This window comes from Nannobrachium achirus (genome assembly GCF_963921795.1).
Source record: "Nannobrachium achirus genome assembly, chromosome: 13".
NCBI classification, from domain to species: Eukaryota; Metazoa; Chordata; class Actinopteri; order Myctophiformes; family Myctophidae; genus Nannobrachium; species Nannobrachium achirus.
This window is the reverse complement of record NC_137833.1, coordinates 12166507-12191017: the sequence shown is the minus strand read 5'-3', so window position 1 is coordinate 12191017 and position 24511 is coordinate 12166507.

Sequence of the window (24511 nt, the reverse complement as noted above, 5' to 3'; positions counted from 1 at the left end):
AATATTTTCAGATGGGGGTCCGTGGCGAAATACATATTAATGTGGGGGTCCCAAATGTTTAAGAAGCGCTGGCGTAAGCAACAACACAAGAGCAAGATCGGAGAGTTCATGATCCAGATGAGATTAACCAGACAAAGATTGCAGGTTAATGCACAATGTATTAATAAATGTGATACATTTGTGATAAGTCTTTCTTTTTTTCGTATGGAAATAAAAGTGCTATTGTTGTTTGAAAAAATATAAAAATAAAAAATGTCTGGGAAACGATGTACGACAAGTTGTTTCTACACTGACACCAAAGCTGCCTGTCACAGTAACCTGATATCATCTACACCTGATACTGTACATGCCCTGCTTACTCTAGCGGCACACAAGATAGCTTGTGCGCACGCACACGCACACACACACACACACACGCACACGCACGCACACACACACACACACGCACGCACGCACGCACACACACACACACACACACACACACAGTGACTAGGAGCTCGTGAAATGACTGATCCTGCAACTGTTTGGTTAACTGAGCTCAAGCAGAGTCACCAGGGGGGCCAGTTGTACGGATTTAAAATGAAGCAAACACAGAACTAAAAGTTCCTATGATTGGCCGGCGGCCGCTAGTTGCGCTGTTCTGGTACCAAAAGCAACATGTTCTCCTTAGGATTCCATTCATTTCTCCCAACCTTTTACATTTCATGTTCTTACATTAATAAACATTGTCATAAATACTTTATGGTTCCCTTTCGCTAGTTTAAAGCCTCGTTGCAATCACCATGATATGCGTTTGGGGAATATATGGTCCAATTTATGTTATAATCAATGTTCTTGGTGGTTCTTCTTCGTGTGCTTTATTTTCGGCAAGCTCAAGACAATGTCCCATGTATCCCTGTGACCGTTGGCAGCCAGTAGCATTCCTGGTACCCAATGATGGCAACCAATGGGTTCCCACCGTCCATATTTTTTACAGTCTATGAGAGTCACCTAAAGATGGAGAGAAAAGATAGAAGTACAGCAACATGTCCATGTCATAATGGTGAGGGTTAGGTGTGTGCGTGTGCCAGAATAGATTCAGCTCTGTGTATATAACCTAAGATTTACACAATCTGGTAGACCGACTGATTAGCAAGGGCTAAACGCACTGTACTCTCAACCTTGCGAGATGTTGTAGATCTGCCATTTTCAAAATGTTTACCTCTTTCTTATATAATTTGAAAACATGGCCAATGTTTGGTAGAATAGCTTGTTGATTACTTTTGATGCCGGAATGGTCTTATTTCTTTTCTTTCTTCTTTTCGAGGTATTAAAAAGGTCTTAAATTGTCCTTAAATTGTCACTTCACTGTCATCTGGGGACCCCCTCCCAAAATCATGTGTGGACCCCCCTGGGTGTCCCGACTGACCCACAGGTTGAGAACCACTGGGCTAACAGACATGGCTGGCTGGCTGGCTGCTCGGTTAGCGATAGTATTCAAACACCCAGTAGAGGGAATTCAGGCTAAACACAAAAAGGCAGGTAGCTGGTGGTGCAGCCTTATCTGGGTCCCTCCATGCTCTGTGTTTACCTGCACAGACCACCAGCAGCAGTGGCTAACAGATAACCAAGCCAATTCATTAACTGATTAAGGAAATTGATAAACGGCCAGAGTCCACGTTGGCAGGGCATCGCTAGCGAAAGCTTGGTTTTGGCTGAGGGACGCATTGGTCCAGTCATTTAATCACTCACAATCTTAACAGAAACTCCATAACTGACTGAATCATACACAGTATAACGGTAATCCTAAATGCTATATTTGTATTAGGCCTGCCCTGTGAATATCGAATAGTCAGTCGAAGACTCCTCATGAGAAATGATTTGATTCAAGCTGACTTTATCCCCCTTCCCAATAGTTTCAATTACGTCTATGTTAGTCTAGTTCAGGGGTGCCCAACCTTTTTTGACCCAAGGTCTACTTTGAAAATGTGCCACCTAGCTGAGGGCTACCAGCCCAAAATGTACCGTAACACCCATTCAATATACATGTAAAAACAGAAAATATTAATAGATATTATAACATTGTACTCACTGTACTGTACTGTAATCATACTGTATAGTAGGAATTGTAATTGAATGAAACGATTGCAACTTCTCACATTGGGCATACAGACAGCATGACCATTTATTGCACACTCTGCATATTATGCACTGACAACACAGTTTAGTTTTTTTTTCTTTTTCTTTTTTTATAGTTTTTTTTATAGTTTTTTTATAGTTTTTTTTTTGTCCTTTATTCCATGTCAGTCTCTCTACCTTAGTGGGAAACCTGGCACTGGGAAGAGGAGGCTAGCTTGTCAAAGTCAGGGTTGTATGAGCTGGTTGCAAGTTTTAGGCAGGCCACAAGGTGCTCATCTGTCATTGTGGCTCTGTACTTTGACTTGATGAACTTCATGTGAGAAAAAGCAGACTCACACAGGTAGGTTGATCCAAATTCAAATGGGTCTGAGCGGCTTTGGAGCGAGGAATTTCCTCCGCTCCATTCCTCCGCTCCGCTCCGCTCCAAGCCGACCCTATTGGGGCTGCGCGCCGCATGTTTCCAACAAAACAGAGCCGTGCGCAGTAGCCTACTAGTGCAGTGAAGCCTTGTTGGCACCGCGGAGATGGAGAGGAGAACAGACAGAGAATTCCCTTTATCACGATTTCACTCATCCACACACGTAGGCTATGTTTATAATACATAGCCTACCTTGTGTCAGTTAAGTTATATATCACCAGCCAGTCAACGGATACGAATTCAAGTGAGACTGATTGAAAAACACACGCCACGACTCGCCTCCGTCTCTCGGTTGTGGTGATTAATCAATAACCAGCTGGATTTAATATTGCCCGTCTTATTAAAAAATACAATGCCTTAGATTAGATGGCGTCTTTTGTAACAGTGAACGCAGGTCTCCATCAAGCCGAGGCTCACGTAACGTTACCGCAGGCATTTGTGTTGGGAACACTTGTTGTGCAAAGCAAAGGAGAAAGTGTTTCGCATATGGTAGCAAAATCCTTTTTTTATTTTGGCTGGTGACTCTGATTGACGACCCTGAGCGGAGCGTGGAGCGAGCGCGGAGCGAGAAATGCGAAAATCAACGTGAGCGACGGAGCGGCGGGGAGCGGAGCGGTGCGGTGGCCGACCAGAGCGATGAGCGAGCGGGACAAGAGCCCTCTGGAGCGCGGAGCGGCTTTAGTTGCCGCTCCACTCCGCTCACATGCTCTGCTACACGTTGAGTTGAGTTCAGTCAACATCATCCACTCGCTCGGAGTCGTTTCACTGAAACGCCCGATGTATGTCCTCCTCCCCCCCCGAATTAATAAATTATTTCTTTGAAATCATCTCGCGGTCCACTGGTAACCAGCCCGCGATCTACCGGTCGACCGCGATCGACTGGTTGGGCACCCCTGGTCTAGTTACTTCCTGTAAGTATAGGCTCCTTAAAAATGTGACTAATCACATTACAAGTTTCCACTACGGGGTATATGTTTTTAGAGGAAAACCGATTTCTCTTGAAGCTCTTGAATCTTAACGCTTCTTGAAAGTAAACAAAAGCCTGGATTAGGCTAAACGCAAGATTTTAGCCAAATGACATATTTGCGGTATGGAAACCATGCCCTTGTGGCTCAAGCAATGTACAAACTTTGGAAGTGTGTTCCCTTTGACCCTCCGCAGCAGTTGGTGAGTGGATAATACAGTACAGTCAAAAGTATATACTACACACTACAGTCTGCAGTCGGTTAGATTGTCGTCAATGAAAATAAGCCGTCTGCCCTCACATGTACAGTAGTTCTCTTTGTACATCTGCTATTCTTGAGCGATGCCTCAGCGTTCCAATGCTTGACGGTGTGTGTACCTGCCGGACTATAAGCCGCGGGTTTTTCCCCATGTTTTGAACCCTGCGGCTTATACAGTGGTGTGGCTTATATAGAGATTTTTACAGCTAACGGCCACCAGGGGCGCTTTAGCAGGAAGCAGGAAGGACACCTGCGGCTTATTGCGACCGTCAGGTCGCATTTACTATCAAAACCTCCACCGGCTGTCCGTCCGTCCGTCAGTCAGTCAGTCAGTCAGTCAGTCCGTCAGTCAGTCACACATCACACGTCACACTTTTGCCCTGCTCATATCTCCGCAACCGTTGCCCCGATCCATGCCAAATTTTGCACACACACTCCTGGCCTGCCAAACCATAACATCCACCCATCAATTCTCACATGGCCCTCTTCTAGCGCCACCATGAGGCAGATTATTGCAAAACACATTTTTGGACACTGCTCCTACAGTTTTTGCCCTAAAATCACGCAAATCGGTACACAGTATGTCTACACTCATCCCATCAACATGGATCTGTCCCATATAGCGCCACCATCAGGCAGATTTTTTCAAACAGATTTTTGGACACTGCTCCTACACATTTTGGCCTAAAATCACGCTGCGACCTGACGGTCACTTATCTCCCGATTAGGGAGTCTTACTGGTAGTCAGGTGCGGCTTATATATGTAAACATTTTTTTTTTTCTAAATTTAGCTGGTGCGGCTTATATTCAGGTGCGGCTTATAGTCCAGCAATTACGGTAGTTATATGTCTGACTGTATGCAGTGTGTGTAGGTATGTCTGTATGCAGTATGCAACAGCTGCAATACCACTGGGTGACAAAGTGACGCTGCTGAACAGACTTGAATTGACAACACAATAATTCATATACAGTACAGTATATACGTATAGCTTAATGAAATGAACTGCTCAAAAGGCTCCGCTCACTTCACCCATGGGGGTCTTTGGCGCAAAAAAACGTTTTAAGAACTAGATTTAGAAGGCATTTGTAGAATGGACCTCAGGTCTTGTGTTAATACCACTCTCTCCAGTCTCCACCTTCTCACACAGCACAGCCTTGTTATTACTGTGCTCCTGCGGCTGCAGCTTATGTGGCTGGGGCGTAACGGCCACCCCCCACCACACTGCACACTCTACATACTTTGCCTCTTGTCAGGATATATAACCCCCAGGGGAGGCGTGGAGCCAAGTGCTCCATGCATGGCTAAGTGACATCTTACTCTCCTCTCCTGCAACAAGCAGGCAGGCAGGCAGGCAGGCAGGCAGTGTTGTAAAAAGTACTCACATTTTATACTTAAGTAAAAGTATCAATACAGCAATGTAGAAATACTCCGTTACAAGTAAAAGTCCAGAATTCAAAATGTACTTGAGTATTGTCATCAAAATCTACTGAAAGTACCAAAAGTAGAAGTACAAAATGTTTGAAAATAGCAGATCTACAAGCTCACAACGCGTCGCGATGTGAGCTTGTAGATCGGCTATTTTCAAATAGCCAAGGGATAAAATAAGGCTAAAGTGGTTAATGTATGTTTTTTGAGCGGTGGTTACACCGTCTCCTATACGTGGCCGTGTGTGTATGCGTGCGTGTCTGTCTGTCTGTCTGTCTGTATGTAGCCTGCAGTACCTTTTCTGACCACACATGTTAACACATCTGGTGCCAACCCCGAGTTTCCCGAGTTTGTATTGATACCAACGCTGTGCCAACCCCGAGTTTCCCGAGTTTGGGCCGTTAATTTTTTTTTTCAAATTTTTTTTTTTCAAAAAATTTTTTTGGACCTCCAGAAATGTATTAGGCATGATCGCGATCGCGAAATTGCATGTTTAACCCCCATACCAACCCATTCTTTCAAACATGGCAGCCATGTTTGTTTACATCTGAAGAAAACATAATGGCCCATAAATCATGAATGCCTGAACGGATTTCCAAGCGGATTTTTTTGTTTGAAAGCTGTGAACAGCATCTACACAGTGGTGCATCATCTAGGCATGGGCGTGCACTTTTTACACAATTGCACAATTACATGGAAGTCTATGGTAACCATGGCAACGCGAGACATTGAAGAGAAAAAATCATTGCAACATAAGTGTTAAGGGAGGGGCGCTGTTGTTCAGGCCAGGCCAGGCACACTCACACTCACTCACACACACACGCACGCACACACACACACGCGCAGCCTCCACCGCTCAGTTCACACAAGTGTGATTTTTAATATTATATTATCTGCAAAGTAACTGGTAACTCAAGTTTTCAAATAAATGTAGTGGAGTAAAAGTACAATATTTGGATCCCAGATGTAGAGGAGTTGAAGTAAAAGTATTGGAATTTGGAGATATTCAAGTAAAGCACAAATACCTCAAAACTGTATTTAAGTACAGTACTTGAGTAAAAGTACTTAGTTACTTTACATCACTGCAGGCAGGCAGGCAGGCAGACAGGCAGCTCCAGCAGGCTGAAGTGTGACACAATGCCAAGGACACTGGCAAAGGTGGATGTTTAACTTAAGAGCAAAAACCTTGCACACACAGTACCTTCAAGTACCTTAAGCGCATACTCACTGATTCTTGATTTTTGAGCGGTGGTACACCGTCTCCTTAGCGTGAGTGTGTGTGTGTGTGTAGGTTTGTTGCTATGCGTGTATGCAGCCTGAGCATGAGCTGCAATACCGCTGGTGACCAAGTGACGCTGTTGCGTCACACACACACGCACGCGTGCCCCTGAAATAAACTGCTATACACACACACACACACACACACACACACACACACACACACACACACACACACACACACACACACACACACACACACACACACACACACACACACACACACACACACACATGCGCGACTTCAAACTTGGTGTCGAAGTGTCCTTGAGCAAGACACTGAACCCCCATGTTTACCAGTAGTCTGTTTAGCCTGTCATGACCAGACTAATCACTGAGCAGATATTAGTCTGGAATCTCTGTGTGGAACCTGCATTTCCAAGGGGCGGATTCAAAAAAATGCCTCTGTTGATAAACCTGCTCCACATTTGCATACTGGGCCCTGATTGGTGCCCCACAACTTTGGGGTAGGGAAATCCAATCACAACCGAGCAGGGCCAGAGCTAATCTGCCGGGGCTATTTTTCTATTTTTTTGCACTGGCAGATTCGTCTGGTTTCCCGGCTACTAACTGCTCCCGATGAGCAGGTTGGTGCCTTGCATGGTTTCCACCCGCATTATAATGTAATAAATAATTATTCATTATATTGTTATGGCTGCATATGCCTAACCTTTATATTTTACCATTACTTATAGTACATCTATAATGATACATTATGATATTTGGTAGCTTGTAAGAGCCAAGATGTCTCCACTAGACCTGATAGATATATCGTTTATGTTACAGCCATATCTTGTTATGGTTCAGCCTGTCCTTGTAGCAGCAACAGTATAACTATGATCTGAGCCCTGTGCGCCTTGGCAGAACTACCGTACCACTGACCTGAGTGTTATTGTATTTCTCCCCATGATATCATGTACATTAAAGCATAATAACCATCACCACCTAGAATATCGTCTCGACTCCTATTGCCTCATCAATAATGTTGATTGAGCCAGAATGCCACCACATTGTGCCAAATCTCACACACACACACACACACACACACACACACACACACACACACACACACACACACACACACACACACACATAGTAGACAGACCTGCTACATGTAAAGTACACTGGAGCAACCAATGCACATTTTTAGTTGCACTGACTAGAGACATTTTTGGATACAAGGTGCGCCCAAAATTGATGCAATCCGCAGCCCTGAAGTGTAGCTGAGGGTTTTTATAAATATACAGTATATCCAGGGAAAAGTATTAACACAAGTTTGTGGTAATAATACTACTTTGGAACAGAGTTTTTTTTTTTTTTCTGGAAAAAAAAAGAAGAAAAAAACTATCTCAGATAAGGGGTTTCTGCTCCGACAGAAATGATAAACAAGCAGCACGTAGGATCCGTTCAAAAAGAGTACGACGATAATAACAGTGAGCAACTTAATGCACACTTGACACCCCGACGGTGAGCCGTGATTCGGCTGTTCATTTGCTTCCCCCTCCCCACCCACCCCAACTACATTTACAGCCCACTTCTGTCACAGAAGGCCCACTTTTCATAAAGGCGTGAATTACATTAATAGTAAAGTACAGTAGGACGCAGCGAAAGCGGACGACGGTGTTGGACAGTGCGTGGGGGGTGTTGAAAGCAGTTCACTCCTGGATGATAGCACGGTGTGGATATAAGGGGAGCCCACTGAGGATATAAGATAAACACACCATTATGTGCTTGTTGCAATGTGACTCATGTCAAAATGCTAAGGAATGCTTAGAAACATGGTTCCTGCATGGGGTCAACACGACTGCCTCGCTTTTCTCTGTGGTATAGGGAGGAAGGAATATCATATACTATTATGATTGCAACCGTATGTCGCAGTTTAGTATGTGAACGGTCACATCTTGTCCGTTGGTATCTCTGTCTATAACGCCTGACACTGTGGTTCCCCTGACACATCATTGTTACATCATGCTCTGCCATCACTGTGATGTCAGAGGAACAGAATGGGTTTGCTGCTCTGACATCACGCTCTGGCTTCACTGTGATGTCACCAGGGCAGGAATTTCATGGAGGCCATGAAGGCCATGGCCGTCGTTGCCCCTCAGTTTGGCCTTGTGCCCCTCAAACCAATGGCATGACCTGAGGCCACAGTGGCCTTAATGCCCCAGCTGACTGTATCACTTTCTGCTCTGTCTCTGTCTGGTCAATATGTAGACAGTAGACACCAGTGTCTCTTTCTTGTCATGTAGACACCAGTGTCTTTTGTTGAGATTCTGAATCTAAACTCCCCATCTTTAAACCAATCCAGTGTCTTTGATTGGTGCAGGGCTGAGCATGGACAAGAAAAATACCATCATTTTATCTATTTCACTGCAGATTAGGTTATCATCCCTAACCCTTAGATTCAACAAATTCTTTCAAAGTACTAAAATCTTGTTTTATTTGATGGCCTTCCTGCCCTGGCATCTGGCCTTTGTGCCCTCAAAAAATGGACAACACCAAAGGCCAAGTGGCCTTGACCTCAACATGATGAAATTCCAGGCCTGGATGTCACACAAACATAATCCCTTTTATGCCCATATATGGAGTTTCCTGATGTCATCAATATTAAGCCCATATCTAACAGGACTTCATATGGGAATGCCCATATATTGAGGCCACATCAGCCACATACCACACTAACGGCTGGTTCTACAGACAGGGATCTCCATGTATGGGCATATATGGTATGATGTCAGATGTCATAGACGTCATAGGACTTTCACATAACAAAAAACTGAGTAAGCATGTTTGGGCTCTTACAGCATATCTCCATATACAGTACATGGATCTCCATATATGGGTAACTGGTCCGATATACAGTACATCACTGGCCAGATGGCCGAGAATTACGACCTTGCCCTTTAGGGCGAGGTCACATGTCGCCCTGAGGCGTCTTACTAGTACTATATGATCTCTGATACAGATCTGTGTCAAGAGATCACATAATAATATGATCAGTCATTCTCAACCTTTGTTTTAATTTCAAGGACACCCAGTTTCATATGCCATGGGAACCCTCTTTGATACACTCTGGTGCCGGTTTGAAACCTCTGGTTATATTGACCTGACAATACGTTTATCTCTGTGACCCCAATCTACACCAGAAAGTCCTCAGTGTTCATTTCACTCTGAGAGTGCATAAATGGAACTACATGGACCCATATATAAAGTAAGTGTCCATTTGCTCAGAGTTACAGAGCTGTTAAGTGTCCATTTAGTTCTATTCTTAACTATCAACCATTAAGCCGAGGTCCCCCTGGAACCCTTATAGAGGACCCCTGGGTTCAACAGGCCCTATGTCGAGAACCAGTTCTCAACCTTTTCAGGCCGTGATCATCCAAAATATTCATATTGAACTGGGGACCCCCCAAAATAATCATATTTGAACTGGGGACCCCACCCTGACAAACACTTGGAAATGTAAGAGTTGAGGCATTGCTTTTAGTTTGACTAGCTTTTAGTTCCACAGATAAACATTGTGAAAATTGCCGTTCTATTATGCTCACTGTGAGCTTTCACAATGTTTGCTTCTATCTTGGGTAAAATGTTTGAAAATGTTTTTATAGTATAGTTTGTTCATTACTTTTGACGGAATGATATTTTCATTTCAGTATTAAAAGTCCTTAAATTGTCACTTCAGAAATGTGAGGATACCCTGTATAAACACGTATGTTGGTTTGTTTACATTGAGTGAGAAAACAATGTGGGGGGTCCCGACCCGCAGGTTGAGAACCAGCAAGAGCCATAGATCATATTTTCACTGTCGGGCAGAAACCTTGTATCTCCAAGTCGTTTTCTTCGTAAAACAAAGCCCCGCTTCATCATACAAGACTATCGCACAAAACTAGTGAAAATAGCAGATCTCACGATGCTTGTAGATCTGCTATTGGATTGTGGATCGCCTAGCTTCACTATTTTGAATCTTTTTTTTTTATAACAAAAAAGGTAAGGTTTTGGACATACAAGGTTTCCACCCGACAACAACGATATCGTCGTTGTCGGGTGAATGTCCAAGATCGTTCGTTTTGTATTTATCATTTTAAAAATGAACTAAACTAGTGAAAACAGCAGATCTACAAGCACACATAGATCGGCTGTTTTCACTACTTTTGTGCGACAGCTTTGTTTGATGAAGCAGGGCTTTACTTGGTGAAAAAACGTACAAACTTGAAACTTGGAAATACGAGGTTTCTGCCCGACAGTGATGATATAGAGTTTAGGAGTGAGGGGCTATAATCATCATGTCTACCACACGTCCAAGACCCGGCGCTTAACCGTGAAGCGCAACATAATTAGCTTTTTTTGTCGGAAATCAATCTCCCAAGACAGAAACGCTATAAACGTTATCTCCATCAACTCCATACCGTTCACGGCAAATCACAATATCAATTGCCATCAAAGCAAGCCGGGTGAAGCATAATATAGCCAATAATGCAAACAGGAATTCCAGAAAACCATGCGGTAAGTAGATAATGCATGCCCCTCTGCATGGCTTCGTTCCGAGCCCCCCGGCGGTGGTGGTCTACTAAAACCTTTCATTTTCTCTAATTCACTGGGAGAAAGCCCACCGATCGCAGAGGTTCTCTAATCCCCCCGCCCGAGTCATCTCATGACCGACACTCTAATCTCTAAAAACCCCGCACTTCAGTTTAGCCCACGTCGCTTCCTCGCGCCGCGCAGGCAGGCAGGCAGCGCCCTGGCCTGTTTAGCATCAAACGGCAGTATCCGTGTCACAAGGCGTTTGGCGTCGCACAACAGGGGGCAACGCGCACGCTTAATATACATGCAGCTGACACAAGACAAAAGAACTGTTTGACTTCTTGTAGGTGTAAATTTAAGCCTCTTAAGTGGGTAACAACCCACTGGGTGACTCCCCCTCCCCCTCTTGTGGGCGACTCCCCCCTCTCCTCTTAAGTAGGTGACTTCTAATCACAGCATGGATGTCGGACAAGCCTGAATACATGTTAAGATGACTTGTTATGTTAATGATTTACTGCACCCGCACACACACACCTCTATCTCTGTCTGTATACGCAAAGTCCTACCGTATAGTACACTTCATAATTGATTCACTGCAAATACTATACTATACTATTTAGTGCGAGCATCGTTTGTTGTTTTCAGAAAGGAGGGAGAGGGGCATGGAGAAGAAGGAGAAAAATCTTAACGTCTTAGCCTAGCCGACGGGCAGATCATGGATTATTGATAAACTAATTCATCCACCAGGGGCATTGACAACTCATTCTTCTCATGTCTTCCTATCTAGCCAAGCTTTATACACTATATATTTTTTAAAGAGAAAACAATAAAAAAAATAAAAATAAAAATAAGCGAATATTCGACTTCGGTGAACAACGTCGAATAGTGACTTTGATATTCGAATATTCGAATATTTGGTGAATACCCTAGTGAGCATGTGCCTGCTGCTGGTAGTAGTAACAGTAGTAGTACTGTATAAGTGGGAGGAGTAGTAGCAGCAGTATAGTTTCAGCATGCAGTATTATGCCACCGCCATCTGACAATGCAGCGCCATCTGTCACCATACTAACCTGTGACGCAGCGGCGCATAAATCCATGGGAAGAGCTCACATTGTTATAAAAAGGTCTTCCGAGGCGAGGGCAAAAATCCAATCCACGTGGAGGAATCTATATCTGGCAGCCTTCTAATGCCATATTACATTTACAAGATGCAATCCGAAATGAGACTTATTCTGACTTTCTGTGATCATTATTACTTGTGATTTGCTAAGCAGCTGCCTCTGTTACGCATGGGGATTCCACTGTGGAATAAACAAACAATAAAAACCCTCTGAAAATCCTGAGCTGTCTGATGGATCTACAGTACTTGTTCTGTGCAAACACAATTTGTTTGCCTTTAACGTCTCGTGGTGCTGCTGATCTCTCTGAACTTCTTTCATTGCATTTTGTTTATTTGATTCCTTTTATGTACAGCAATAGTATTAGTCGCCCACGTTTTACTGGGATGATTATATTATGTTTGGTATGTATTGTATGGCCGCTTGATATCGTTGCTGTGGGGGCAGAAACCACTTATCTCCAACAGTAACAGCCTTACTTGATCATATCACAGTATCACAAAAAAGCATAAATAGGCCAGTCAATCTAAGCTAAAAAAGGGCCTGACTCAAAAGAAATTGCAATAGTAATCATTCAGGATTTTTTATGATCCTTAGGGTCATCCAAAACACATGTTAAAAGTGTTCCATTATATTCTTAGTGTATCAAGGTAAATTCAGGGGGTTCAAGTTTGGGTCCCTTCACTTACTATACAGGAAAAAAGACCCCCCAAAAAATCTTCTTTAAGTAGCATGTGAGGGGTCTAACTAGGGGTTTTTCATGATTCTGAATCCATTGCAAGCATTTGTTTTGCACGAAAAACATTCCTCTGGCTAAAAATTGACCCACAAACTATGGTTTAGTGATGAGTCATCACTTTTCTGGGGTCAGCTCAGTTTTTTGGGGCCCGTTTTTTGCCCAAGGAATGTTTTTCGTGCAAAACAAATGCTTGCAATGGATTCAGAATCATGAAAAACCCCTAGTTAGACTGCTCACATTCTATTTAAAGAAGATCTTTTGGGGGGTCTTTTTTTCCTGTATAGTAAGTGAAGGGACCCAAAATTGAACCCCTTGAACTCACCTTGATCCACTAAGAATATAATGGACAACTTTTTTTTTTTTTTTTTTTCAAATCTTTTTTATTAAGGTACAATGTCACAATGAGGCAGGTATAGTGATGGCACCCCAAATCACATTCCAATCACAACAATCATTGATACAAAATAGCACAGGATCTGAGGCGATCACGGTACGTACACATTCAGTTGTAAGGAAGAGAAACCCTGCCCATAAGAGATAATAAAAGAAAACATTTTTTCCCCATATACCCAATTTAGTGTCAAGCCAATTCCCCCATCCCCATACTCTACGTTTGACCTATCCCTGCTAATCCCCACAGTAGCCATTGGGAGGGTGAAGACAACAACGGGTCTCCTCCGATACCCGATCCGTCATGCCACCATCTTCTTTTCACCTGACATTAAGGAGCTTCACCAGGGGGGCGTAACGCATGTGGAGGTACACGCTATCCTCCCCGGTTCCACCCCTCTCTGAACAGGCGCCCTGACCACTGTGGGAACCGTTAATGCAGAGACAAAATCTGTTCCTCCTCCCCAATCGACTTCCCTCCCACGAACACAGCCAATTGTGCTCGTTGGAGCGCCCGGCCAAGCCGGATGCACCATGAAGGTAGTGCTCCATGGTGGTGGACAGGAAGTTTAACCTGCCCACCCAGACGCCCCAATACTGGACTGCCACCGGGTCCCAAAAGGCAGCCCCAGACATCAGAAATTAAAAGAAAAAAAACACATAAACATAATAGGTTATATAATCCCAGAGGGAAGGTGCTATGTGTCGACATATCTATCCAAAAGGTTAAAAGAAATAATAATAATGTCCATGAGTCAGTTGTAAAATAGAGAGAGGCTGCTGTTATAACCAAAAAGAAAAAGTAACAAAAGTAGTAGTGATACCACCTCCCAACCGGCAGAGGCAGTGTAGAGCCATTGTCGAGCGAGGTTCAGAGTTCAGAGTTCACAGTTTGGTCCATCCTGTCAGAGGCGCCACAATGGCGGCCACTGACCAAAAACAAACAACCAACTCAGGCTATCAGCATATTAAAGCCACATAGTAGGAAGAAAACAACGAAAACATGTCGAGAAGTCTCGACTACAATCATGTCATCATAAAGTGCAAAGCATTCGATCGCTCTCTAACACTTAACTAAACCGCCGTAACGTAATCGTCATGTACGGAGAGAAAGAAACAGCGCATATTAGCATACCACAGGCACAATAGAATTCGCCGTAAACAAAATACCTAATTGAGTAAACAAGTGGTTCGCATTAACCGTTGGAACGGACATGTCTACATACGCCGTTTGATCATATAATATCAGTCAGAAAAAGGTTGCACATTTACGTTAGAAAAGGAAATAGGAAAATTAAAGAAAGAAAAACCCCCCTGTTAGCATGTACTAGCTAGCTAGCCAACCCCACACACTATCGACCATTCCACAAGCTACTGTAAAACAATACAAATAAATAAAAAGTGGCGTAGCAAATAACACAAGTCAAACCCATCTACACATTTACTTAATACTGTAGTATCAACTGTGGAGTACGAGAGATCGACCATATATGTGTGTATAAAAATAAAAAAGTAGAAAAATAAATAAATAAACAATTACTGGAGGATATATAGCATGTTAGCATGTGTTAGCTGGCCAAGCAAGCCAGTCCAATGTACTTCTACAGTCCCTTCTCAAACCGATGCGGTCGAAGTTGAAGGCGATGTCCCCTCGTTCCGCCCCTGGTTCTTCTTCAAAAAGTCTGCGGCTTCTTTTGGAGAGGAAAGATGTTTCCTCCCCTCCGCGGTGGTTATGAAGAGTCGAGATGGATGTAGGAGCTTCGGTTTAAAGCCACGTTTGTACAGGGCGGACATCACGTCTCGATAGGCCGAACGCTGTTCGACGATTTCTTGTGGCAGGTCCTCGAAGATCTGAACAGGGGTCCCCTTGTAATTTAGGGTTCCCCTTCTCTTCCTGGCGTCTTGGATGATGGCGTCCCTGATGCGGTGACGGTGGACACGAGCTATTACAGCCCGAGGTCTGGCACCAGGCCCAGGCCTGGGAGCCAAGGCTCGGTGCACTGTCAAGCTCGGGCGCTTCTGGTAGCAGATCCTTGCCCATAATGTCGACAAGTAGGTTAGAAAAAAAGTTATTAGGCTGGTCTTTTTCGATTAGTTCGGGTAATCCAATTATACGGACGTTATTTCTACGCCCCCGGGACTCAATGTCGACGACCTTGGCCTTGATTCTAACATAATTATCCTCCAAAGTATCACATCTAGCGTCCAGCTCGGCGAGCTTGTCGGAACAACGCGACGCGTCCTCCTCCAATGTTGTCAGACGCTGTCCCTGGTCAGAGAGCTGGATTTGCACGTTGTCTATTTTCGCCTCCAGTGAAGCGATGGTTGCATTAGTTGCCTTGAATTCGGAGGTTATGGATGCATTTAATTCGTCAAACCGTGTGAGAACAATGGCCAAGTCCGCAGTGGTTAATGGCGCCGGCGGGTCGTCCTTCTTGGTGACCTGGCGTGTCTGCGGTTTTGCAGGGACCGCTGGTTTCTGCGAGTTCGACATTCTACAATCTTCTTTTTCGGTTCAAATCGATGGAAAGTCGTAAAGGATGCTATTACTGCACTTTTAGTGTCGTTTAAAGCAAGTGAGGCTCTGAAAATAACTTTTTAAAGAAAGTGAGAGCAGGAGCTCCTCAAACACACTGCTGTCCCGTTCGTGACCCGGAAGCACTCCCTCTATAATGGACAACTTTTAACATGTTTTTTGGATGACCCCAAGGATAAAAAAAAAACCTTGAACCGTTACTATTGCAATTTCTTTTGGGTCAAACCTCAGATTGACTGGACTAAAAACGTAGCAGGCCCGCAAGCTTGAAACGCGTCGCGTTTCAAGCTTGTAGATCTGCTACTTTTGCTATTATTGTGGGCTCGCCTGGAAGGCGAGCACACGTATGTTATCTTCATTATTTATTTATAGCTATATGTGTATCTCCTCAAAACTTTGGCGCGCTTCATCTCTTAAACGCTTACACCTTTCAACACCATTCAAATTTTTATGTGTTCAGCTTACTGAGGACACGTGTGCTTGTATTTTTGGTTTTGAAATGTTTTGTAGTATAAATATAAAAAAATAAAAATGTTTAACTTTAAGCACCCAATGCATTTCCAATGGGTTTAGTAGAGTGGAGAGAAGGATAATAGACCCATGTTTATGTTAAGGCGCTGTGGCTGCAGTGTTCACACTTCAGATATGCTATCTATATCATTGCGTTCACACAGGTCTGCTCTCTGATTTGATCCAAATGTCTAAGCTGTGTGATGTATAAAACTATAGTTATAGTTAAAACTATAAATAAATGTCCCTCTCCACTCTACTGATTACACAGCTGTGATCAAGAATCAAGTCCGGGCGATGGGATGTAAATCCCATAGCCATATATCCTAGAGCCCGCAGGGACAGTCAGCCATATTAGTGGTTGTTGTTGGTTGTCAGGGAGATATCAAAACCAATGCATTTCCAAGTCAGATCCACAAACACAATAAAAGCCATGCTCCACTCCTCAGTCTGGAGTGGCCACATAGAAGAACGCCTTGGTTATAGACATAGTGGAGGACAGATGTGATCTGGGATTGTTAGCCTACAGTATATGCACTCAATATACTCCACTACAGTTGGAGTCCATTTGACAGTTGCTGGTTCCCAAACACAGAATCAAAAATGTAGATCTAGAACACATAGAATATGTACAGTACAGTAAGGTTCAGTAGAGTACAGTAAAAGTACAGTAAGGTTCAGTAGAGTACAGTAAAGTACAGTAAGGTACAGAAAGGTACAGTACAGAAAGGTACAGTAGAGTACAGTACAGTAAGGTACAGTAAAGTACAATACAGTACAGTAAGGTACAGTAGAGTACAGTAAAGTACAATAAAGTACAGTAAAGTAGAATAAAGTACAGTAAGGTACAGTGGAGTACAGTAAAGTACAGTAGAGTACAGTAAAGTACAGTATAGTAAGGTACAGTAGAGTACAGTACAGTAAGGTACAGTACGGTACAGTAGAGTACAGTATAGTATAGTACAGTAAGGTACAGTACAGTACAGTAAGGTACAGTAGAGTACAGTACAGTAAGGTACAGTAGAGTACAGTAAAGTACAGTAAGTTACAGTAGAATACAGTAAAGTACAGTACAGTAGAGTACAGTAAAGTACAGTAAGTTACAGTACAGTACAGTACAGTACAGTACAGTACAGTACAGTACAGTACAGTACAGTACAGTAAGGTGCAGTACAGTATAGTAAGGTACAGTACAATACTGTAAGGTACTGTACCTTACAGTACCTTAAAGTATCCTATTTGTTGGGTTGGAATCGAGCCCACACTGTTTCGAAGGAACAGTATTTCTAGTTTGAATTTGAATCCTGAAAAGTAATGGCTTTGGACATATGAGGTTTCCACCCGACAGAGACGTAATTTATGTTGGATAATCTCCCATCAGAACAATTCAACTAACCACAGTAACCCTGGTATTCATACCTGTTGGCCATGTTCCCAAAGTTGTCAACCTTTTTTTCAGAAATGTAAATGAAATATATAAAAATGTTCTTTTTTTTTTTCTTTTTTTTTCTTCTGTCGAACCCTGCATGAACCAATACACAATGAAGACCTTCAGGAGTGGCGAGTGCCAAAGTGCGGCTGGCTTTGGACGTGGCGGCCGGCCGCACCACTTTCAGCCGGCCGTGAGTGGCGTCGGCTGGCCATGGCGCTTTCAGCCGGCCACGAGAGGCTTCGGCCGATACGCTTGCAGCCGTCCATGAGTGGCTTCGGCCGGGCCGCGAGTGGCCAGACAGCCAGAGACTCGCCCTCTCTCCCTTGGTATTTGATCTTACTATTAACCATATTGACACATTATTTCCACCCCTAGCAGCTGTGAAAATAAAATAGCCTCCTTTTCAGCAGAGCTGAGGATTTAAGATATGAAAAAAAAAGAAAGACACAGCAACCTTGGGATATGAGTAATACCCACAGTACAGCATATGGCATTTCATAAATGGGTTCTATAATACACTGGAGAAGCTTTCAAGAGCTCTTGTCACTTCCCCCCCTAATACACAACCTATAAAATCTCCTCAAAACATAACGACCCAAAGATGTGTTTCTAAGTTATTCTCCACTCTGGAAAGGTTGCGTGCATGTCCACCAGGTTTGCACTATCATTTGATGTTGTTAAAAGGGCCTGTAAACGGGAAATGCCTTGTTTTGGGCATTTCATGCCGAGAGCAGTTTTTTCTGGGCGGCGCTAAACACCTCACCTGACCAAATGTATTGGTGTACATTTTGACACCAATACCTTTGTACTTTTACTCAAGTCATTTCTTCATTCCAGACTTTAACAATTTTGTTTAGTCTATCTACATTGCAGTATTGATACTTAAAGGACCACTTTGTTTTTTTACAACAAGGGTTCATATTTTAGATTGTAATTAGAGAAAAGAAAAAGTGAGTTTTAAAATGTTTTCATTAAGCTTCGTTCTATTGTTTTATTGCGTTTGCCGTGCTAAAATGTGGGGCATGCGTACGCATGGGGTGGCTAAATATGTCTTTTTAGACACAATAAGCCAGCAGTTTCTTTATTGCTATTTACAGTAACACTTCTAGCCCCCATAAGTCACATCCAACCATGAAAGGTTGCCTTGTATCTTGGGAATGGGCTTATTCTGTGTAAAATGACATATTTAGCCACTTGTATGCATGCCCCCAACCACTGAAATAAGAATCTCTAAAACAATAGAAAGAAGTAAATGAAATCATTTTAACGCTAATCTTTTATATTCTTTAATTACAATCTAAAATATGAACCCTTGTTGTAAAAAACTAAAGTTGTCCTTTAAGTAAAACATGTGAGTACTTTTCCACCAGTGTTGTTGTTGTTTTGTTGTTGTTGTTGTTGTTGTTGTTGTTGTTGTTGTTGTTGTTGTTGTTGTTATTGCGACAGTCATGTCGCATGTTACTATGAAAACCTCCAACGGCTGTCAGCCAGTCAGTCCCTCCATCTGTCCGTCACGTCACGTCACACTTTTGGCCCTACTCTTATCTCCGGCACCGTTGCCCCTATCCATGCCACACTTTGCACACATACTGCACTCCTTGGCTGGCAAACCACAACCTCCACTCCTGATTTCTCATATGCCCCTCTTCTAGCGCCACCATGAGGTTGCTAAGGCCAATTTGTGTTTACATGCGACCTGGCGGTCACTTATCTCCCGATTTAGGGAGTCTTACTGGTTGTATTATTATAGACTGCGTTTTCTTTTCTATGGACCTGCAATGAGACACATAATCTTCAAGTAAAATCGTAAATATTAACTGCCACTAGCTGAAAGAAACAGTGGCATCACTATGCACACCGCCGGTGTCACATGCTGGTCTGGAGCACCGGGGTGTGAATGCATGAAAAGCATCAATGGAGGATGGTGGCATAAAAGCCAGACATGTCCTTTGTGTTGAAAAGGATGCTTTCTTTTGTTCTCACACACAGGCACGCACACATGCACACGCACGCACGCACACACACGTACACGCACACGCACACAACCCCAGTGAGCAGCCAGTCAAATGTGTACACGTTTGTTTGTAAATGAAAGCTGTACTTCATTATACAAGACTGTCGCACAAAAGTAGTGAAAATAGCAGATCTACAAGCACACAACACCTCGCGGTGCGAGGCGTGTGCTTGTAGATCTGCTATTTCCACTGTTTTAAATAGTTTTTTTTAAAGAATAATAAAAAAGGAACAGTTTTAGACATACAAGGTTTCCACCCGACAACAACGTAGTGCTCCATTTGAAGCCATGTCACACAGCCATTCTTCAACAAGCTGCGAGGACGTGAATGCCACATGAAGGACGCTCCCTTACAAGCTGGTAAAGTCTGCTACACCTCAATCCCATTAACTTCAGATGCATATCGTCTGCCGTCGTTTGCAGAATCTCCACATTTTCGTGAATGAATGCGCCACTTTGTCATACCACAGTGTGACACAAAAGTATCAAACATAGCAGATCTACAAGCTCACAATGCTGTCACGACTTCTGAGAGTGTACCTTGTACACGTGACAGTTTTAAAAATAAAGTGGTTAAGTCTGTCAGTGGTTCTTATAAAAAACTATCCAATAAAAAGTTTTAACAAGAGAGATTATGATGACTAAATAATAACTACAGTGATATCCATCTGGGACATCCATTTTTTTTTCCTCTGGCAGTGAATGCGTTCGCCGTTTTGGACATACGAGGTTTCCGGCCCGACAGCATTGATGACAGTATCTTCGATTGCAGCCTTCACACACAGACAGATTCTCTGCAGCTGCTGCGCCGTTAGATGGCTCAATGACTCTTTGAACCCACATGCCTCGTTATACAGACAACTGAAGAGCTAATGAAGGATCGAGTGTGTGTGTGTGTGTGTGTGTGTGTGTGTGTGTGTGTGTGTGTGTGTGTGTGTGTGTGTGTGTGTGTGTGTGTGTGTGTCTCTATGAATGCACCTAAGGTACGCGCGAAGAAGCGTGCGTGCGCGAGCAGTACGCGCATGCACGCCCGCCACGTTTCCCTGTGCTCGACTGTAGTGTAGCTCGTAACTTTCAGAGCGTGTAAAAAGGCAATGTGATCTTCAACAGATGTGATTAATTCCCTTAAAGGCCTTTCATTATTCTCCGCTTCGATGCCTTTTCCACACGCCATTGCCAAAAAACTCTGCCCACCAAGCCGAGACAGCTAAAAAACCTGTCAACCTGGGGAGTTGGGATATAATGCCAAGTGATAAACGACTCGCACGATCCGCCACTTGCCAGTTCATCTTTATTTACCCAAATACAGAGACAGACTGGGCTTTAACCCCCATTAAGACCTTAGGCCCGTTCTACAAAAATACATTAGTTCTCACACTTCTCACAAGATTTTTCAGAAAACGGTCAAAAACAGCAGATGTACTAGCTCAAGTGCAAAAAAACTAAAATGACACACAGGTGCTTTTCCCGGTTTTAATGTCTTTAACGGTCAATGACGATGATTGTAGTATTCTTTTGGATACATATACGTCATGTCCTAGTCAGGGATCTTCAACGTTTTCAGGCCAAGGACCCCTTAGTTGAGAGAGAGATGAAGCAGGGAGCCCCTCAACCTTTTCATAGGTTCCATATAGTTTCATTGTTTGACAGCACAATCTTCAGTGTATTTTGGATTCATGTCCATTTGTGTTTTCAAATATTTAACCACTTGAACTGTCAATACTTCTCCCCTCTACACCAAACCTCTTTGCCGAAAATAGCCGATCTACAAGCTCACGCGTTGTGAGCTTGTAGATCTGCTATTTTTGGCTAAAGTTCTCAGAATCTGGTTAAGAATCTGGCTGTGGCTATAATGCATATTTTCTTTTTTTTTTTTTTCTATCACACAAAGATCTGGAGGACCCCCTGTAGTAACTCTGAGGACCCCCTAGGGGTCCCGCACCCCCTGTTGAAGACCCTTGTCCTAGTATGAACGAATAGGGAAATAGGAACAACGTCACGCAACTCCCTTGTTTGACCCGGAAAAAACCCAGAGTGTCTAAAAGAATATGATTATTTGGTGGTTGTGTTTACCTTTTTTCACAAGATCAGTGGCTGTTGCAATTACCTGCACTACAATACTTAATTATGTTGCGTCACCATATGATGAAAAAACAATGTGTAACAAATAACAATGTGTACGTTCCGTAATGCAGTTCTAGAGGAAAGCCGCGTTGTTTGACCCGTTGAAGGAATGGCGATTCCGGCAAGCCCCAACATACCTGTATGTGCAGGGGCGTCACAAGGGGTAGGAAAGTGGGACTGAGTTACCAGGGCCCAAGGTGGAGGGACCCTAGTAACTTTAACTATTGAAAAATAGCAGATATACAAGCTCACAGCGCGGCACTGAGTGCCGCGCTGCGAGCTTGTAGATCTGCTATTTTTGAAAAGTCGTGAAAATGTGCGCAAATCTTTGAATATATGTATTTTTTAAGTGAACATTTGTAACTCAAATTTTGCTTCTGGGGGGTCCCTGGAACTAAATATTTTGAGATGGGGGGTCCTTCACATGAAAAGGTTTGAGCATCACTGACATGAAAACATAGGTTTCTTGGCACACATTTTCACGATTTTTCAAAAATAGCAGATCTACAAGCTTGCAGCGCGGCACTCGGTGCCGCGCTGTGAGCTTGTATATCTGCTATTTTTCAATAGTTAACATTCATGGGGGGCCCGCAGTGAATCCTTGTACCCAGGGCCCAGAATTTGGTGTGACGCCCTTGTGTATGTGTATCTCAAAGAATTATCTTATGAGATTCCTTTCAACAGGCACATACTAATCTCGTAAACCACAGTGGCACATTTCTAGTGTACGCTTTCAGTAGGCCAAGGAAGTGACAAAATCTGACATTGAGCTAAAGTGATTGAAAGAAAGAAAGAAAATAAAATTGCAGACATGAAACAAAGGAGACAAATCTGAAATTGCAATGCAGTATCCTCCAAAAGTGAGGAAATTATTGAGAAAAATAAAATAAATATGTTAGTGTACACAACTTCCATTAAATGGAAGTGGTTTGGATATCTCAAAAGTGATGCAGCACATTAAGATTGAGCAAACATGGGGCACCTGCTGGCCTAGCGGTCAAGGCACATACCACATAGGCTCTGCCGTGCCGTGGGTTCGAATCCCGATCCCGATGACCGTTGCTGCGTGTCACTCCCCATCTCTCTCCCCATTTCCTGTCAGTCTACTGTCTTATACATAAAGGCATAAAAGCAAGGCCAAAAATAAATCTAAAAAAAATAACCAATAACCAATATACTGCTGGTTGGTGGTGGTGCCAACCAAGATGCAGCGGTTTAAAGGACAACTTTAGTTTTTTACAACAAGGGTTCATATTTTAGATTGTAATTAAAGAATATAAAAGATGAGTGTTAAAATGATTTCATTTACTTCTTTCTATTGTTTTAGAGATTCTTATTTCAGTGGTTGGGGGCATGCATACAAGTGGCTAAATATGTCATTTTACACAGAATAAGCCCATTCCCAAGATACAATGCAACCTTTCATGGTTGGATGTGACTTATGGGGGCTAGAAATGTTACAGTAAACAGCAATAAAGAAACTGCTGGTTTATTGTGTCTAAAAAGACATATTTAGCCACTTGTACGCATGCCCCCATGCGTACGCATGCCCCATATTTTAGCATGGTAAACACGATAAAACAATAGAACGAAGCAAATGAAAACATTTTAACACTCACTTTTTCTTTTCTCTAATTACAATCTAAAATATGAACCCTTGTTGTAAAAAACTAAAGTTGTCCTTTAAAGTAACTAAGTACATTTACTCAAGTATGGACTTAAGTACACAATGCATCACCATGCGACGCAAGTTGAGCTTGTAGATGTGCCATTTTCAAAATATTTTGTATAAATACATTCAAAAACTTTCATCATAATGAGTACTTTCTACTTTCGGTACTTTAAGTACATTTTGACACCAATACTTTTGTAGCTTACTATCTATAACAGTAAAGCTGTTATAGATGCATAGATTGTATGTCCTTGAGGGTTTGGGCGTGCCTCCGGCCAAACATCTTGAGACCACGCTGTGTCTCAGAAAAAAACCTAATCACAGTCTGTAAATGTTACACCTGTTTCACTAATAGGCCCAGCCTGACTTCAGAGTGCTGCATTAATATTCACACACATGTGCCAAAGACAATGCTGAATACAGATAGAGTTACACAGTACCAGCAGCATGCGTGTTAAACTCATAGCACAACCACCAGGAGACAGGCAATAATTCATTTAAACACTTCAGCTTAGCGTTAACCATTTGACATTTATCTATACTATAATTTTGCGAATGTCTGAGTGAGTGAGTGAGTGAGTGAGTGTCTGTCTGTCTGTCACAGCGTTTCTCCTCGGTGGCTGGAGCAATTGATCTAAAATCGCATCACCATCAGCATATGAACACACGTGACATAACTGTGAAGCCCGTTTGTCACTTTCACAAATCGTATGCTGTATATTAGCGTTTTTATGGTGTATCTATATCTATTTAGCCTACAGTACCTTTTGTGACCACACATGTTAAGGGAGGGGCGCTGTTGTTCAGGCCATGCACAATCACACACAAACCCACACACACACACACACACACACACACACAGGGGGGGGGGGGGGGTGGGGAGTGTGTGTGTGTGTGTGCAGGCGGGCGGGGGGGGGGGGTCTATTAGCATTTTTATGGTGTATCTACTATCTATTCTGCATCTAGCATGAGGCACATCTATTTTGCATCTA